The 20,209-nt window shown below is 35.8% G+C and overlaps 1 long non-coding RNA gene across 1 annotated transcript in view; it reads left to right on the top strand.

The window, feature by feature from the left end:
* Window positions 1–20,209, top strand: part of LOC118540106 (uncharacterized) — a 1,202,880-nt gene that overhangs the window by 370,128 nt on the left and 812,543 nt on the right. The window contains exon 7 of the long non-coding RNA XR_013445322.1: window positions 1,414–1,504. This is a non-coding gene — a long non-coding RNA (uncharacterized LOC118540106). The remainder of the gene's footprint in view (window positions 1–1,413; window positions 1,505–20,209) is intronic.

The raw sequence follows: 20,209 nt of genomic DNA, 5'->3' as shown, positions 1-20,209 counted from the left end.
GCCCCCCAAAGACAGGCTTTTCGATCAATTACTGTTTTATGTAATGGACAACCTATTAGACATCTTTACCTGGATGCCCCGTGTTAGACTTTAAAGACAATATGGCTACTCCTTTACCTATTTGTTTGTCAACCAGCATTTACTGAGATGCTGATAAGTTCCAGACACGGCAATAGGGATCAGAATTACAAAATTGAAAAGAATGGTTCCTGACCTCTAGGTGTCTACACAAGGCAGACAAGGTTATTTAAGATGCGATGTGTTAAATTCCATAATGGTGATGACTAAAAGGTAAAAAGTACCACAGATGAAGGCATAACTGAATCGGACTGGGAGAATCAGCCAAATGTACTATTATTTCAATTAAATGCTGAAAGTTGCACATTGACTGTTGTATTCAGAAAGTCATTTGTGAGAGCTCTGCGGCAGGGCTTTGCAAGTGGAGCGTCTTGCGACCCTGGCTGCTTCAGCCACCAGAGGGCGCTCATTCCCGGCCGGAAATTCGTCTGCTCCCGCGGGAGGCCCCGTTGCGGCAGGCTGCACGACTCTTGTTGGAGTGTGGACAAGGTGCCCGGCCCCAGGTGGTTCGGGGGAGAAAGGCGAAGGCTGCATGGGGGCACTCTGAGGGAAGGGTACCTGAGAACAAAATCTAGGGGCCAAGACTGAGTCAAAGGATGGCCCCGGGAAATGTGGGGCGGGGGCTGGGAGACGCGGGTAGGTGGACGCGGGCTCCTCGGCCTCGTGGTGGGGGGTGCTTTTAGAGGCGGTGGTCTTGGCCTGAGGAGATTTCTTAGGCATCGAGAGAGGCGAGGAGGTCCTGAGAGTATAGAAGTGAGAGGAGGAAGCTTATGTCTGGAGAGACGCCCGCCAGTAGCTGGGAAGAGTCCTGCCTGAGTCCAAAGCGTTTGGGGGAGGGGGGTGAGAGAAGAAATTTGTTAGAGAGAGAGAGAGAGAGATCATTTGTAACTTAGTTAAAACATATTCATTAAAAGAGTAGCGACATAAGTCAGATTACAGTAGGATGACTAGAATAGGATATAAAGAAATGGAAACAGGAAATACAAATTACTTTTTCTTTGTGGGTAGTTACCTAGGAAGGTTAGAAATGGGCTGATCACCAGATCAGAAAGTAGAGATGACACATAAGGGGAGAACCATAATTTTGCATAAACATTATGGGATGGAGAGTGGTAGTGCTCACCAATATCTGAATTCCCTTCTTCCTTGCAACTCTTACCCTACATCCGGCTACAAACCCTTGCCTTTAGTGGGGCCATAGGACTGACTTCTGATCAGAGAAATTTGGGCAGAAATTATGCTCAACACTACCAGATATGACCTCTAAAATCTCTTATGGACTCTTCTGTATTCTTTATAAAATTAAAATAATTCTTGTTCTCTCATGTGGTGCAGATGATCCAGAAGACTTGGTGAAATGGTGGAGCGCAAGGGGGAAAAAGCCTTGGTCTCTTAACCACAGTGTGGAAGCTTATCTACGGACACGGTACTGTGACATGACTATCTTTAAATTTAATTTCTATTTCTTTAAGCCTGGGGATATTTGCTTTGCAATATTTCAGGTTGCAGCAGTTTTTCAAAACCAGAGCTTCTAAACTCTTTGAAGGGTTTTAATAATTCCTTAACATGTTTTATTGGGATGTCCAAGTATATTCTTTTATTTACTTGTGATTTATTGCCTCTGGATCCCAAAGTCCCCAGAATTAACATTCGTGCAGTTGGGTGCAGAGAGACAAGCCAGCCCCTGTGTACTGCCCCCACCAGAAGTCACTCCTCTCCCTCCCCTTCGTTCACTGCCACCCATCTGCTGTTTCTGCACCTGCTGCTGTGGATCTGTACCCAGGTCCTGGCCAGCTTTTTCTCTCAGAGCCCCAGGAGTCCTGGAGAGGGCTAGGCAGGCGCATGTTGCTTTGACAAGCCCACCTGTGCTAGTTGCTGCCAAGTGTATCTTTTTTGCTCATAGACAAGGTCTACTGTTACAGAGGATCTCACTTAGAAACATAGGTCCTGAGATGAAAGTATGTAAGAATTTCAAGAAGGCAACAGCAGAGCGTTAAACCAACTGTGGAGATCCCTTCTGGGCATGGAACCTTGTACAACTGAGCAGATCGCCCGGAAACGGAGCCGTTGAAATTCCAGAGGTGGTTCAGGTTTAGGTGCTCTTTGATCCAGAGGTTTATAATGTCAGGTTTTCATTCTATTTTTCTCTGCAGTTTTCTCTGATTTCTCACTCTGAGTTATTTCCTGTATTGGTTCCATCCTTTGACTAGCTTCCTGCCTGGAAGAAAAATGATCTCTTATGAGTGTATTAGGTAGTCCTAAGCAAAATTGTATTTTTGTTCCAGATATCTCATTCCATGTCTTGAGATTCTCACCAGTCTCTTAGGCATGGGTTACATGGCGTGTGCTTAGGGGATAGGCTACCTGATTGGCTTAGTGTAGCTTATGTGCTTCACCACTGTAGTAAGGTTTCCTGGAACCAGTGGCTCCCAGCATGATAACTAAGGACTTTTGAAAAGCAGGAATTGATACTATGGAAGAAATCAGAAATGTCCACCACAAAACATTTCTTGAGTTAATGATTGACAGATTGGAATACTTTATCCTGGGACAGGTTTTGTAAATATGCTTCTTGTTTCCAAAGTCTTAACTGAAATTGTAACTAGGATCATATAAGCTGCTCTCTAGGTAAATATCATATGACAGTTGTTAAAAAACTGTGATGAGAAACATCTGTCTATTTAGGGATATTGAAAAGAAGCACTGGGTACAAAAAATGCTCCGTGTTTTTCCAGCACTGCTGGAGGAAGATGTCTCAAGGCTTCAGATGACCAGTACTAGTTACATTCTAGATTTATGTATCTCTGAAGATATAAAGAATAAAATACTAGCCTGATGTAAATATCCTTGAAGCAATGGAAACATTTCCTATAACTGTTCTGTGGTTAGTGGACAGATTCTCTTATATGATTTGGTTTGCGTAATAAAACTGCACACCGGGAGGAAGTGGTATATACAAATTAATAGTAACTACTAATAAATTATCAATCTAGCTTAAAATAAGCCTTTTTTTTTTTTTTTAAAAGATTTTATTTATTTATTTGTCAGAGAGAGACAGATCACAAGCAGGGAGAGCGGCAGGCAGAGGGAGAAGCAGGCTCCCCGCTGAACAGGGAGCCCGATGTGGGACTCGATCCCAGTACACTGGGATCATGACCTGAGCCGAAGGCAGCCGCTTAACCGACTGAGCCACCCAGGCGTCCCTTAAAATAAGCCTTTTAAAAGAGTTCTGAGGTGTTCCATCTCCCAAGAAACTGAATTTCATTCAGGAATTGAAAAACCAAAGAAAAGAACAAAATTTAAAACCAGGTAAACAAAAAGATCTTGATGATGGTCTTAGCTTGTATAGCTGAGGATCTGACCCCTGGTAACTTCATGCATTTGTTTGTCCATTAATTAATTAATTAATTAGTATCACACATTGGGCACTCTAATATTCTCAGATTTGTGCTGAGATGCAAAGATAAGGCTAATCTGATGGAGTGGACCTTTGATCATTAGGCCCCAAATCTTGTTTTCTCATTGTCTTAACAATAAAACCTAGCCATTGTCCCTGATTCCTATGCTTCACCACCAGATTGCAAAAATGCTATTATATAAATTTAGCTATGAGAATATATACTTTAACTTATACATTAAATAGGAAAAACAGGCATGGGATGAAGAAAATTTTAATGTATTTGTTTTGATTATTAAATAACGCAGCATATAACTTGATTAATTTCAAAGGCATTTATTTTTTACTATGATAGCCACTGAATTTCGCTTTTGGGGGCTACGTTATTTTTACAAAATAGATTATTAGATTATAATTCCCCTCCTCAAGTCATTTTTGGTTTGGGTTTTCAATTAGCAAGACAAGCAATTACTACTGTTGAATCTGGCAGCTAGCCACTGTTTTTAATTGAAATGGTATTTTGCAAAATAAAGAGCATGAAGTTATTCAAGGAAGTGGTGTTGATGTGTTAACGGGAGCGAAGTATAAGGAATGGTGATTATATATTTTTAACATGCTAAAAGTGTTCCAAATTAACAGTTGGTAAAATTGTTATGAATGTTGCAGCAAATTCATCTACTTCTTGGAGAAACTTGAATAATATGAGGGCACTTGCAAAGATGCTTTTTAAAAGAGACAAACAGATCATAACAACATCACAGGAAAGCAGGGACTTTAGTTTAAATAGAAATAGCATGGCTTCAGGGTTAGATTGACCTGGATGATCCCATATTGTCCATCATTTAGGTGAATGACCATGATTAAATACTGTAAACACTATGAAGCTTCAGTTCTCTCACCTCTAGAAACTGGATACCAATTTTACATTACAGATTTTTTGAGTGTGTGTGAAGATTAAATGAGATAATATCTGGAAAACACATATCCCTGTGTCTGGTGTGTAGGTTTTCAATAAATGATAAATGCTGTTTTTATGTTTGCTTATTGGGGGCATGTTGATAGAAATGTATAGAAAAACTGATAACTTGTATAAAGAAGTTTTACATTCTACTGATGTTGTCTATTAATATATATCAGTATTCAAATCTCTCAATATACTTCCCTCAGTTTAATTTAGCTTCTCCTTCTGCTCAGTTTTTTTTTTTTTTTTTTTTTTTTTTTTTTTTCTTTCTTGCTTGGTTTTGTTTTGGACTCATCTAGACTGAGTCCAAAGTCAGGATTAAAATCTTGCTAAGCCTATGAAGCCTATGCTGACCTCTGAAGTTCAAGTAAAAGTTATATTACTTTCTGTAAAAACTATGGACTACACAAAAGAATGATTGATTGCATAATCAAAGTAACCAAAGTCAATTAATTATTAACTTATTAATTAATTCATTTATTTTTTCAACAAATTGTTGTCTTGTGACTGTTATAAGTCAGGAATAATTTGGGGCACTGGAAGATTAATCTTGTTAGTTTAATGGTTTTCAGCCCTGATCTCACATTAGACTCATGTGGGAAAATTTATAAAATACCAGTGCCTGGGCTCTATACCCAGAGATTCTGATTTAACTAATTTGTGTGAAGCTCAGATGTTTTTAAAACCTCCCCATGGCAATTCTAGTACGTAGCTGTGCTTTGAGAGCCACATATTTAAAGTAGTGCTTCTCAATCTTGTGAACAATTGTGATCACCAGGGAAGTTTTAGAAAAATACTAATGTCTGGGTACCATTATTACTGGTGTAAGAATCTGCAATGTATGAATGGAGGTCTAGGTCCTTGGATTCCCCACAAGAAGATTTACATGGGGATCTGTGCTGGAATATAGACAGCAGGAAGGAAAGCAGCAAATACAAAGCAGTTTATTAAAGCGAACGTACTCTCAAGGTGAGATAGGGGACAGGTTCTAGTAGGTGGAACTGGCCCCTAGGTTGTTTTGGCTATTATTGGGTCTCCCAGGGCTAGGAGCAGCTGTGAAGTACAGTAGGGTAGTAATGGAGGCTTTTTCCAATCATTTGGGAGACTCCTCCCACAGGTCGGGAGAGGGAGTTTTTGACCCTGTAAGGTTTGTACCTGAACAGTCCTGGCAGCCTTTCTCCGTCCTGGCGGGAGCTGTACTGGCGATGCAGCTGCATTATAATGAGTCTAGGGGTTACCCTGGAGCAGAGGTAGAAGAGGAGAGCGCATGCTCCACACTTGTGGCTCTGGATCGGTCAGCCCCAAGGTCTTGGAAGCCACAAGGTCAGGATGTTGTGCCCCTGGGCTTTTAATGTGTAGCTTATTCATCATGGTGCTTGCCTCTAGCTCTTGTCTGTATCATTCCCCTTCAAGGACTTAGGACTCTGCCTCTGGGCTTTCCTTCCTCTGCTTCTGTCTAGCTTCTACTTAACACCGTCTTGGAGAATTTGATGTAATTGGCAATTTTAATATGCCGACAGAGTTGAGAAGCACTGATTCTGGAAAAGAGCAATGGAGGTTATGAATGAATTGAGTATAAAGTTACTGACATTAGGGGTGTCTAGTTTGGATATCAGGGAAGACTTTTCTGAGACAGTGGCCATTGAACTAAGAACTGAAGCATGGGTAGGCAGCAGGCATTGATGATGTGAACCTAGAAATGGGGGGCGGTTCTTCAGGGGGAATGTATTTAGAGGCCCTGAGGATGCAGAGAATAGCAAGGCATGAAGAGCAGGGAAAAAACTGGCATGAATTGAGGCAGGCCAGGTCAGTTGCTGGATTCGATCAGGAAAGAGTTGTAATCAGTCTTCAATTTTGATAAAGTTTTTCTACCCACAATTTGGCTAATGGGTTAGAAGGGAGAAAAATCATTGCAGATCCATTGGGAAGCTCTTATGATATTCCAAGAGAGAGATGATCATGAATAAGTATAATGTGGTGATAAAGAAAGAGATGGAAAGGTGAATGGATTTAAGAGGTGGAAGCCTTAGGATCTGCTAATTGATTAATTTGGGGGCAGAGAGAAGAAGAGGAAGAAATCAAGAATGCCACACAAGTTTCTGGATTGTGTAACTGAGTGGCACATAATGCCATTTGAAGGGAAACTATTGAGTAAAAATGGATCATGCATTGATTTAATTGACTAACTTTTGGACCATAGTATTATAAATAAGAATAACTACATAAAAAGAGGCAAAAAAAGAAAAAGGAAAAAGAAAGCCTAATCATAATTAGGGTTAGGTTTATAATCTGAAATCTCAAAGTAAAAATATATTTAAAAAAATCAAAATAAAGATATTTGTTGAAGTTTTTCTAATTCTTTGTGAAATGACTAGAGTTTCTTCTGAAAGGGGGAAAAAAACAAATGGGAGATACTATAGTCTTTCTTTGATTTTTGCTTGCATTCCATTCTTTTTTTTTTTTGTCATATTAAGTAGATATGAGTAAACATTAGCAAGCTAAATCAATCTATTCTTTGGAATAGATATATTCCAAACACATATAAACACTATGTTCTGACTATGCTCATAGACAAGGTCTACTGTTTATTATTTTTATTAAAGCGAACATACTCTCAAGGTGAGATAGGGGACAGGTTCTAGTAGGTGGAACTGGCCCCTAGGTTGTTTTGGCTATTATTGGGTCTCCCAGGGCTAGGAGCAGCTGTGAAGTACAGTAGGGTGGTAATGGAGGCTTTTTCGAATCATTTGGGAGACTCCTCCCACAGGTTGGGAGAGGGAGTTTATATGTGTTTATATGTAGGTGGTATTTTGAAATCTAATTAATGTACTTTTTATTCTTGTTCATTCCTGGGAGTTCCTTTTTCTTTTCCTTCATTTTCCCTACTCATTTTCACATTTTTATTTTGCTTTTTTAAGGTATAATTGACAAAATTGTAAGACATTTAAGGGGTATAATGTGATGATTTGATATAGGTATACATTGGAAAAGGATTTCCCTCCATTGAGTTAATTGATATATCTATCACCTCATATGATGTGACTTTGTTTTTGTTTGGTGAGGACATTTAAGTTCCACTCTCAGGAAATTTCAATTCTATAATACAGTGTTATCAGCGATAGTCATCATGTTAAACATTAGATCCTCATACCATCTTCACACTTTGAATCAGTAACATTCATTGCTTAAGGCAGATTTATCATAGAACAAAGAAAACATTGCTCAGATTTGATTGGAAAATCAGAGATTTTTACACTTATAGTATATCAGTGATAATGAATGCACTGGTTTATAAATTGCCCAAATTAGTTATTCTAAAGATCAGTTATAAAACAGAAGATCATAGGGGAAGGGAGGAAAAAGTAAAACAAGATGAAATCAGAGAGGGAGACAAACCATAAGAGACTTTTAATCATAGGATACAAACTGGGGGTTGCTGGAGGGGAGGGGTTCAGGGATGGGGTAACTGGGTGATGGACATTAAGGAGGGCACATGATGTAATGAACACTGTGTGTTTTATAAGACTGATGATGAATCACTGAACTGTACCTCTGAAACTAATAATACATTATTTGTTAATTAATTGAATTTAAATAAAAATAAATAAAAATTTAAAAGATAGGAAAAAAAAGATCAGTTTTACAATCTATTTTTTTCTATATTAAGGGACTGAACCTTATGAATCTTTAGCATAGGATTTTTCAAACCAACAGACAGTAAAGTCAATGTAGGAAGCTAATGCAAGAGCAGTTGTCCTGGGCTTGGGAGATCAGTTTATAGGAAATTAAGAGAAAAGATTCAAGAATGTACTCCGGTGTTTGCCTGGGGAAGACTTTTGCCACGTGACTATCTCTTACAGTTACATTCCTTTGGAAGAGATGGGTAGGGTGGTGATAGAACTACTCAGGTAGATTTGGGAGAATCCCCAAGCCAAAGACTTTTACCTTATTTCTCAAGGTAGAGTCCAATCCTATTAATGAAGACTTGTACCAAGATGAATCTAAGTTGATGGACTTGAAGAAAGCTTCACAGAGTACCATACATTTCAATATGGCTTCAGAAACTACAGCACCTGAATCTCCATGAAAGAGATGTTGTACTACTGGGATAGAGGAGGGTAGTGACCATAAGAAACTAGATTTGGGGATGACAAAGGACAGCAGCAACTGTTAGTCAGCAGCACTAACCAGCATCAACCAGAAGGTTGTTGTGGAATGTCTTTAATTTATTATTAATTTGATTAATGTAATATAAATTTTTATTGAGATATATAAGCATAGAAGTACACTGATCTTAAGTGCACTGCTGAAGGAATCTTACATATGTATATCTCTGCATAATGACTGCTCTGGTCATTACATTTCTTCCACCCCAGAATATTCCCCGTGACTCTTGTAATCGATAATCTATCCCTCCCAAATAATTACTATTTTATCATCTTTTGTCGACAGGTAGTTTTGCCAGTTCTTAAAATTCATGTAAAGAACTGTACAGCAAGTTCTCTCTTGTGTCAGGCTTTTTCTCCTCAGAATAATATTTTGAGATGTATCCATGTTTTGATGTGTACTCACTGTTTTTCTTCTCAATTTCTATGTAGTATTCAATTCTATAAATATACTACAATTTATTATTTTTATTCTCCTCTTGATGGACATTTGGATTATTTGCTGGTATTCCTGCCCTTGTGTGATACCCTTCCCTAGAGTGTGAGCTAGATCTAGTGATTGTTTCTGATGAATAGAATATGACACAGATGAGACAATGCTACTTCTATTAGGTTAAAGTTAGAAATGACTGGTACTTCTGTCTTTTTGGCATTCTCTGTTTATTGTCTTACTGTTTTGTATGCACTGATGAATCAAGCTGCCATTTGAAGATCTGGGGTAGCCCGTGGCCAACAGTTAGCAAGAACTAGGGGTTTCAGTCCAGTAGACAGTTAGGAACTGAAAACAACCACCTCCCATGTTTGGAAGCAGATCCTTCAGCAGTTGAGTCTGTGGGTGATACCAGAGCCATGGTTGACATCTTGATTGTAGCCTTGTAAGAGACTTGGAAACAGAGGGCCCACCTTAGCTGTGCCCACATTTTGGATACACAGAAACTGTGAATTAATAAATATGTGTTGTTTTAAGCCTGTAAGCTTTGGGGGTAATTTGTTATTCAGCAAGAGATAGCTAGTTAAATTGGGCATATTGTTTTATAACTGTCAAGTTTGTTAATACTGTTGTTTAGATTCTTACTGAAACAGGTAAACAACTGGACCAATTACATGAAAATAGGTTTTCTTAAGACTTTGGACATCAGACAGTCACATACAGTGATATTTGAGAGATGGGAAACTAATGAGGTGAAGTTGTGATTGCCCAGTTTAGTGCCTTAAAAAGAGTTTTCAGGCGACATTGAAAGGAGGGGAGACCTACATGGAGCCTAGAAGACTCCCTTATTTGAGGAGCCAGAGCAAACATTCTGGGAAGAACAGGGCAGCTTAAGTCCTCAGAGCAGAATATCCACAAGGAGAAAGGAACAAAGAAAGACAACTCTGGAATCTTCATCGGTTTCCCTCTAGTGTTTGGTGGATGCATTAACAAATGCATGGGATAAAACTACGTTAAGTCAGGGAGAGGGCCACCTGAAAAAAGTAGAGGGAATAATATTCAGAGCTCACATAGAGCCAGGAAGAGTGTCTGTTTCTAAGTCCAATTGTGAACAATCACAGTTCATAGGGCACTGATTAGAATGGTCAGGTTTTGCCTCTTGACGATAATTAGCTTTAGAGAAAATACTGCTTTGGTTCCATGACTTTCCAAGTATTTTAACTATGTTCTAGAACAAAGCTTGAGCATATTTATAGAAATTACATTATATATAATATATATTAATGGATATACAGATGTGTGTGTGTATCTTAGCCAAAATCTAATAAGGTAAAATTCACAATGTCCTTCATCTAATGAAACATTTTGAAGCATGCAAAAAAGAATCAGATATGTATGATTATGAGGAGGAAAAAAAAAATCAGTCTAAACCTACCTAAAACTGACACGGATGTTAGAAATAGCATACAAGGACTAAAGCAGTTATTATAACCCTGTTCCATAAATTCAAAAAGCAAAGGGAAGTTGGACATTTTATGTAGAGACATGAGTTAAAAAATACACGAGTAAAACACTAGATGAGGTTAATGGCATGTTAGATATGGAAGGAAAATAATGTTAGTGAACTTGAAGACATAGTAGTAGAAACTATCCAAAATGAATGCAGTGGGGAAAAGGGAGGGAAAAAAAGGAACTGAGCCCAGGAGACCTGGAGGACTACAAGTGGTCTAATATATGTGTATTGGAGAAAATCAAAACCCAAACCCAAACTTCTTTCCTCACCATTTTATCCCCAATATCAAGCACAGAGCCTGGATTATGGTAGGACTCAATAAATATTTCTTAGGTGAATGAGTTAACATTTAAAGTGAATCAGGAATTGTGAACCTTATGTTAAAATTTATTGATTCGAAGTCTATTTATTAGGCAAGTGAAAGAGAACCAAAATCCATTTTGTGGGAAATACTAAATATTATATATTATATACACAAATATATATATTATTGCTTAAACAGATGTTTAGATCACTATTTTGAATCTTTAGTAATTAAATCTGTTTCTATATGTTTAATAATCAAAAGAAGGAGAAAAATATACAGTGAAGAAAGAGTTCACATTTAAGCAGCAGATATATAGATATGCCACAAACCTGCAAACACAGTAGAAATACACATTTATTCATAGAATAGAGACAAATGTATTTATTGTATGAATGCAATAAGAACAGGACTTTTGGGGCGCCTGGGTGGCTCAGTCGTTAAGTGTCTGCCTTCGGCTCAGGTCATGATCCCAGGGTCCTGGGATTGTGCCCCACACTGGGCTTGCTGCTCGGCGGGGAGCCTGCTTCTCCCTCTCCCACTCCCCCTGCTTGTGTTCCCTTTCTCGCTGTGTCTCTCTCTGTCAAATAAATAAATAAAATCTTTAAAAAAAAAAAAAGAACAGGACTTTTGAAGACAAGTATGAAACTGATGTTCCCTAATATTCTTGTGAGCTGTTGACTTACATGGCATTTCTAAAAAGTCACTGTAGTCTCTGTCCTGTAGCAGTCCTATGCAGTTGTGCATTTTAATCAAGAGTCTGTGCAGATAGCACTTCCCTTTAATATATATAATACCTTTAAGAGATAATTTAAGGGGACTCCCTAAAAATTTCTTTTATAGACAAAAAAGACCTAGTACATTTTTTATCAGATTCTTCTAATCTGAGGTTCCTGCAAATTGAAATCATGGGGGAGGGAGCTAGATTTCAGTCTCTACTACTTTCAAAGAGGTGGAACATAGCTCCCCTCTCCCTATATGGGCTGCCCATAATGATTTCCTTTCAAAGAGTATAGTATAGAAAGCACGGGAAAGAATGATTTTACAGTGAAGAAATCTGACATTGAATCTGTTCTAAGATCATTAGTTTATCAAAAAAGTGAAATAGAAGACATGAGTAATATACTTAGTATGTAAGAGAGGAGTAAGTATATGAGACAGTGAATAAGAGCAAAGTTTGAATAAAATCTAAGAAACTTGAGATTCCCTAAATTTGGCTATTTTTAAATATTAAACTTCTCTTATGTTTTGTTGACCTAAGATTTTATTTTTAAGCACATTGATTCATTTCCTATAGTCTAGGTACTTCCCAGTAATTAAGGACTTCAGGACTATGGAACAGGTTAGGTAAGGCATTTATTTGGTACTGGCTTTACCTTTTTATGCTTTAATGTTTATACTGAAAGCATTTTATTTCAAAAACTGATGATGATACTGGATATTCAAAAGTGAAAAAGATAAATATATGACCTGGTTTGAAGAATCTCACAGTCTAGTGAGCGAGAATAATGCATAAGCAGTTAAAGTGTGATGCACTGTGTGCTATGACAAGACAAGGGAGGGAATGCCTGAGCATTCTGGGCTTCCCAGCACAAAGTCTTAGAAAAAGCCCTGATCACCCTTGCTTTTTGCTTCATTAAGGTATAAAGTCACTTTTACTCAAAATCCTGCTGTTTTCAAAGCATCTTTCTTTTCTTAGGCCATAATCTTTTTTTTTCCTTAATAAAGTCATAGAATATTAATGTTAAAACAATAAAAGAGATACTTAAGCTCATCCATTGTATCTTACTAACTCATTCACGAGTCCCATGTGGAATAATCTGAATCAAAGATCATCTACCCTATGTTTGAGCACCTTTAGGGATGGAAAGCTCAATATATTTTGGAATAGCTTAGTCCACTGTTGTAACAACCCAATTATTTAAAATGTTCTTTAATAGTAACTCTTAGTTTTGCTTCTAGTCATTTTTCATTTATTATAGACCTGCCTTTGTTTCTTTCAACCTTTAAATAGAGGGCATTAAAAAAAGCATGTATGTAATTTAAAATTTTAATTACTTTGCAAGTACAAATGGCAGAATAAATTCATAAACATCAATGAAAACATATTTTATGCAGCTTTAATGTAGTACATATTTAATAGCTATCATTTTAGTGGCATATCATTAAATATTATTTCTCAACTTGTGGAAAGTGTTTCAGTTAATGTTAATAGTTCATAAAAATTTTTAAGACTATCTCCAACTCATCTAAGAAATGTTATTTTGATCAATAAAAAAGTGCTTTAAATGGCACCATAAAGAGTAATCTAATAGAACTAGGTTAAAGCAAATGAAGTAGTGAAGAAATTTTTCTTTATCTGAAAAATTCATTGAAGAATATTTGTAGGTTTTAAGCACATCATTAGGAAGCATTATCATTAGGGATGTGGTATGGAGAGATACATTTAGAGTGTATATTTATCTAGCTATCAAAGGTAGAATAAAAATGTGACTTGAGGAATAATATATTACTCTTGATTGTTGCATCTATTACAAAAAGGAAAAGAATGAAACCAATTATGTGTGATTTGAGATTTCATAAATATTAAATACAACAATAAAAATATTAACCTAAAGAAATAGTATGAAAACTTTTTTCACATTCCTTCACATGTTTGCAGTTAGTGTTTATAATATCTATAAAGTTATTCAATTTTAATATTCCAAAATGAGGATTAAACTCTGTATTTAAAGAATAATTGCATACCTTATGCAAAATTAAAACATAAATTATACTTGTTCTTCATTTGACATAATGTTTGTTCTAAATTTTGACTGGCCAGCCCTCTATATTTCCTTAAGTGTTCTACAACCTTGATATATACAGAATTGAAGAATGCCAGATGTGGTCAATAAAATGCTACTAATTCTACTCATGTACTTCTAATAATGCAAGTTAAAATTAATTTATTCTCTTTTTATTGCTGTCTTTCTGAATTCTCTGTTTTGGACTTGAGTCTTCTTTCACATTAGTGATTACTTTGTCTGATGTACCTACAACTATGCTCACTTTAATTGCAGTTATCTTTACCATAAATATAGATCTTTACTCTCATCTAAATTTATTCTTGTTGGCTTTATATTATTCACTGTAGGGCATATATCCATATATTTCTATGGATCTTTATATCCTCTACAGATATAGATATATTCTGTAGATATATCCTATCTATTCCTATAGATATAGATATATCTCCTACAGTGAATAATGTTGTGATGGTTAACCTTATTTGTCACCTTGACGGAATCATGGGGTGCCTAGATATTTGACTACACATTATTTTTGGGTGTGTCTGAATCATCGAAGCAGATTGGCTTCCCCGATATAGATGGAGATCATCCAATCCTTTGAGGGCCCTGATAGAACAAAAGATGGAGAACGGAAGAATTTATTCTTCTGTGCTTCAATCATTTAACCAGGGCAAGAGTAATCTTCTCCCTATTGATTGAGATTTATAGCCTCAGCTCCCTAGTTCTCAGGCCTTTGGACTCAAACTGAATTATATTTCCACTTGAATTACACCAAGCTTGCAGGTGGTCTCCATAGTCATGTGAACCAACTTCTCATAATAAATATATAAGATATTTTAAGATTTTTAAATATTTTAAATATTACAATCCTTCTATATATATAATACTTATATATATTATATGCATTTTTATATATTTATATATGCTTTATATATATTTATATATCTATATATATATATCTCCTATGGGTTCTTTTTCTCTTGACAGTCCTATAAAATATATGCATTTATGTATGTGTATATGTATAAAAATAAGTATCTATCATAATATATCACAATATATGTATCATGATATCTATCTGTCATAATCTATTTATCTATCATGCCTATGTTTGGGCTTCCAGGCAAGTTTCAGTAGTGAATTAGGTCAGTGATTTGGGTCAAAAGTTTGGAAAAAACAAACCAAAAAAAAAACAAAAAACAAAAAAAAAAAACCTTAAAGGATAAAAACAAAAAGAAAGGATAATTCTGAAATCATTTGTGTAAAGATGTGATAAGTTTTTTAAATAGACAGAAAAATTACATTAATTTTAGTAAAAGAAATATATATGTTATTTTAGGTAATTAATTTACCCTACAAGTGGGATTTGATTTTCTAAGGCAAGAAATGAATGAGTTTTCTCTCAGATTGTTTCCTGAAGACATTCTAATATACTCTTTTGGTCAAAAAGGCCAAACATATTCCATCTGTCATCAGAAATAATATGGAGAACAACCCAGAAAACATCATTATAATGTTATCTTATTTTTCATTGGCATTAGCAAAAAGTCAGAAACATTATGAAAACCCTCAAGTCCTCTGGGAAATCTGTAGGAACCATGATGTCAAAGGTAACACCAGAACCTCAAGTTCACTAGGACTCTTCTCCCCATCCATCTTCTGTTTCTACTTGTCTATTCTTAGCTTATTTTGCAGGCTGTTTCCCTTTATATGGTTGGGACAATGACCATCGTTAGCCATTCCCAGTTTTAATCATTTTCCCAAGAAAGACAGCATTTTTTTCCCACTCTCTTCAGATCAGTCCTGGACTCTGATTAGTATGACCTGTTCCCAAACCAATCCCCGTGTCCAGGAGAAATGAGCTAATTTATGTTGATCAACTCTGTATCAATATATGTATGCTGAAACCAGGGAATTGGGCATTAAGTTTACAATCAAGAATAGAAGGATGAGGAAAAATACATCAGGTGGCCAAAAGCAATAGACACTACACTCCATTATATATAGTAACATACTGGATGTAATGTGTCTCAGTCTGTGTTACTAAGTATGATTCTGGTTAACAAATTTTAATAAATGCAAATTAGAGCTTGAATTAAAAGGCAATATTGTACAGTGATACATTTATTGCACCAGAAATCAGGGGTTATAGATCCTAGGTTAGTCCCTTAATACTCATAAAGTCTTGGACAAGTTGTCTAAATGTTGTTTTATTTTTTTATTTTTTAAAATGAGAATTTTACTGCTGTAAACACAATTTTCTTCAAAGTGTCTTTGAAAATGTTTAGAAAAGACTAAATAAAATGGTAAAGGGGAGAAATAGTTATAGACCTAAACTATTTTATCTGTCTATATACCTATCTGAAGTAATTATGAATATTATAGCATTTAAAATGCTGTCTTCTCTGTAATTCTTCAATGACATTTAAGGTGGGCAGAGACTATTGCATAGATAGATATCTATCTATGTCTAAAGAGAAATACTTTGTCAAATTATATGTAAAGTTTACTTAGTTAAATAATTTTACTTCTTGCTTTAACTGTTATAGCCTTGACACTTGTACAATTTTACCATGCTGAATTCCAAATATAGAGTTTTGAATAAAACCTCAATTCCCCTCAGACTATTTACAAGCTTACTCTGAACTATACAAAGTACCCCTGATCAATAAAGTAGCACTAACCAGACTTGCCCTGTAGTATGCAATCTTCCAATTTTGTTAAATATTCAGAAGCCATCCGTGATAGGAAATCTGAGTGGTCTTCACTCTTTCTTTGTCTCTAGTATCGACTTTTATATATGACAGGAAGGAGGAAAAGGTATATTTGGTATGCTCCTCAGCTCCTTTCTTAAATATTTCATCTTACCAGATACCCAAATGCCAACTCTACTTTTATGCCTGAATGACTGCTGTGGCTAGACAGTTTATCTGGAAGCTCACAACTTATATAAATATCTAGAAATGTAGAACTAGAAATACCATAATGCTTAGAACTGTAATGATATGGGATATTATGGACAGAGAGTCTAGGGCCAAACTTCTCCCACCTTCCAAAACTTCCAGTTATGCCTTAAATATTCAATAAGGTGAGGAGATAGAAAGGGTAGATAAGATCATCGGTATTCATCACAGAATGACTTTCCCATGCATTCATAAGAAAACTATAAGGATAATCCTGTTAGGGCCATTTGTTGTATTTTCATATGACAGCTTAGGACCATTTTTCTTTCTTTTATCCTGTGGAACAATACAGTAGTATTTTTCTCAAACAAAAAACTCTCCAGCTAGCTTAACTTGCACTTAGATGGATGTCTACTGACATGATGGTTTCTCAATTTGCTATTTATTTCATACTCACAATTGTAGTTAATGACAAGAAAAGCTATCTTGTATTACAATTATATAATAGTTACATTAAACTATAGAACATACACAGTCTTTACAGTCATTGTCATTTTCCCAGGAATAGCTGATACAATAATGAAAATATGACAAAAGAAAAACTAGCCATTGGAGTCACAGGAACCTGGTTTTAAATCATGGCTCTATCCATTTCTAGCTCTTTGATATATGGAATTTACCTGTCTTTGTGAATGTGCACTTTTTAATCTATATATAGCATAACAGTATCATAGCATTTGTGTTAAGAATATATTATACTGTCTAGAATGTTAGCTTTCTTCCTTCCTTCTGTAGTACTCTCATAGAGAGCCCAACTGTCTTTCACTGATTTCTCCCCAAATTAGAGAAGAGTGTTTCTTGTATCTGTATACAGTGTTTATGTTAAGAGGTAATATTTTATAATTTACATGCATCAATGAAATTATTGCCTTAAAGGGGTGATGTAAATCATGAAATTGCCTAAGACTGTACATGTGAAACCAAGTTTCTCAATGGAATTGCATGTCTGTCTGGGAATAGGAGGTAATTGGCGAGTGGTACTTCACTTCTTTCTATATTTTATTATGACAACATTTCTTCGTGCCTTATACTTTATTTTGGCTAAAATTAGCATGCTCACTCATGCCTCAGAACTTCTCTGTGTTATCCCTTGGGGTGAGAGAAATAGATTATGTGATATGTGTAAACAAGGATTAATTTAATCGTAGTCAAATTCACATTTGCTGTGAGTGAGGTTTGCAGAGGATTGTATATATGATGATGTTAGGTACAATTTGACATCTTGTTTTTTGAGGCTAACAGTTTCTGAAAGCATTTATAAATTACTTATTAATTGTGTTTTGCAAAATCACAAAAAAAGAAATCAAAATGAATTGAGCAACAAGTCAAATTTACTTTGAATTGAATGTTAAAAAATGTTTCATATCTATTAGAATAAAAATTAAGTTTGATGTGATTCTAAAAGCCATCTCTATCTTCTTTGCAAATGGCAGTTGTCTTGCGTAGGGATGTATGTCAAAACAGTATCATACTTGGGACATCCTGTTCATTTTTATTCTCAGCATTGTTCATCACTCAACAGCACAACACTTACTTAGTGGCAGTCTATGAACTCTAGAGTAGGTAAGTTTAGTGGTAAGGGTGTGTGTGGGGGGAACTGGGAGAAAGAAGCCTAACATACACATGGCTAGAAATGACATAAGAGGAAATCTTAAGCAATCATACTCACCCTTGGTTTAAGCTTTAGGTATTTTGTGGTAAAAAAAAAAAAAAAAAAATTGTTTGGGGAGATTGGACTTTATCCAAAATCAATTTACAACTCTCAATTTTTTTAAAGCCTTCACAGAGGGAGACATGAATTTGACACCTCTATTAGAGCTAAACTTCTGAGAATATCAGGAATTGACATATCAGTTTAATAAAGAGCGAAAAAAAATCCAACCAATGCAACATCAAGGTTTGGGATGGAATAGAGTAAGTTGGGGATTTTCTTTCAGAAGACTGATAACAAGGTAATGTTAACTTGTGGGATGTTGAGAGGTATTGGAAACTGGATTGTATAAAAGAATTGAAGATATCATTAAAATAATAGAGATCACATTTGTTTTTATTATCTTGTAAGTGAAAGAGTAGTGAAAGTGAAAGTAATGATGCTTGAAGTCATTAAAAGTCTTGACTAGTCAAAGTGTAGAGGACTGTGAGCCATAAAGGGTTATAGCTTCTGCGGAGTCAGAAAATCACAAATAGAAGCGATACTACATGCCCAGTATAAATGAATTCGTCTGTGATTACGAGCATGAGCTGTCTGCGATTAGGATCAAAACTATCCTATCACAGTTGGAGCCATTAGAATGGGCTTGGATGGGATTTAGAATGTGAAAAAAATCTGAGTTTGAATCTTAAGACTGTCCTTCAAATTACAGAAAGTCCTTAAAAGCTTGCTTCCCATAGAAAATTGTACGGTTAAACTAGAAAAGAAAACAGGACTTTGACTGTAGGTAGGCTAAAAGTCAGCATTTAGGTTTAATTTTAAAAGAACAAATTTAATCATTCTTGAATGATCCCATAAGAATCTAAAGCTCTAAATAGGAGAATGTGGTTTGTGAAAAATTTTCAGAAAGGAACATTTTCATGTGTGTGTATTTTTTTAAAAGAAAGGTAAGAAAGTTATTTAGGGTATAGATTGAGTAAGGAGTTAAAAATTTTGTCATGATCCTAAAATACTCATTCTGGTTTCAGCCATTTAAGGAGTTTCTATATATGGTTTATTAAAAAACACTTTCCTTAATTAGTCACTGTTTAACCTTTACTATATCCTACATATTCCATTCAAAGATCCATAAAAAGTAACATCATACCTATTTGGCTATTTTGGCTTTATTCAAGGTGGATTTTTTCCTTTTATTTTATAGCTACCCTAAATTTGGGACCATTATTCTCTTGATTTTATTACTTCAGCAGGTGCTGTGCCCAGGTTTTGGCTACCTAGCTTTGTTCAGGTTAGATTCTCAGAGGCAGGAGTTTAAAAAAAAAAAAAAAAAATAGTGTGATGGCTAAAATACAGAGCAGGCACCTGCTGTCAAATAAAATCAACATGGAATAAATCACCATCGCCTGTGAGTCAAAATTTTAACTTTACTTTGGCTTCTGCAGAGCATAGCACAGCACCTGAGACATCATTATGGGATGCTTTTGTCAAAGAGCACCATTGCCCTTTGATATCAGATACCAAAGAATTCATGTATGCCTGGGATTTATAAGACTTTCTTTGGCTCCGTCTTGGTATGATCATGATCAGAGTTTATTCTATTATTATTTGTCTATTAACCATTATTTCATATTTTCTATTAGGTTTGATGAGAGATTTTTAGCCATACAAGTTACCCTTATATAAAAATTTTTAGGAGTGCCTAAGTGGCTCAGTCAGTTAAGCAACCGACTCTTGATTTCGGATCAGGTCATGATCTCAGGGTCCTGAGATCTAGCCCCTCATTGGGCTCCATGCTCAGTGGGGAGTCTGTTTGAGATCCTCTCTCTCTGTACCCCCCTAAAATAAATAAATCTTTAAAAATTGTTTTTAAAAACAAGTAATGTATTTTGCTAAGTAGATATTATGAAAGTCATCCAATTCATAAAATAAGAAAAAAATTGATTCAATTGGCAAA

The sequence above is a fragment of the Halichoerus grypus genome, chromosome 2, assembly GCF_964656455.1.
Source record: "Halichoerus grypus chromosome 2, mHalGry1.hap1.1, whole genome shotgun sequence".
Taxonomy (NCBI): domain Eukaryota; kingdom Metazoa; phylum Chordata; class Mammalia; order Carnivora; family Phocidae; genus Halichoerus; species Halichoerus grypus.
Note: the sequence above shows the minus strand (reverse complement) of the source record. Positions and strands in the feature narration are given on the sequence as shown.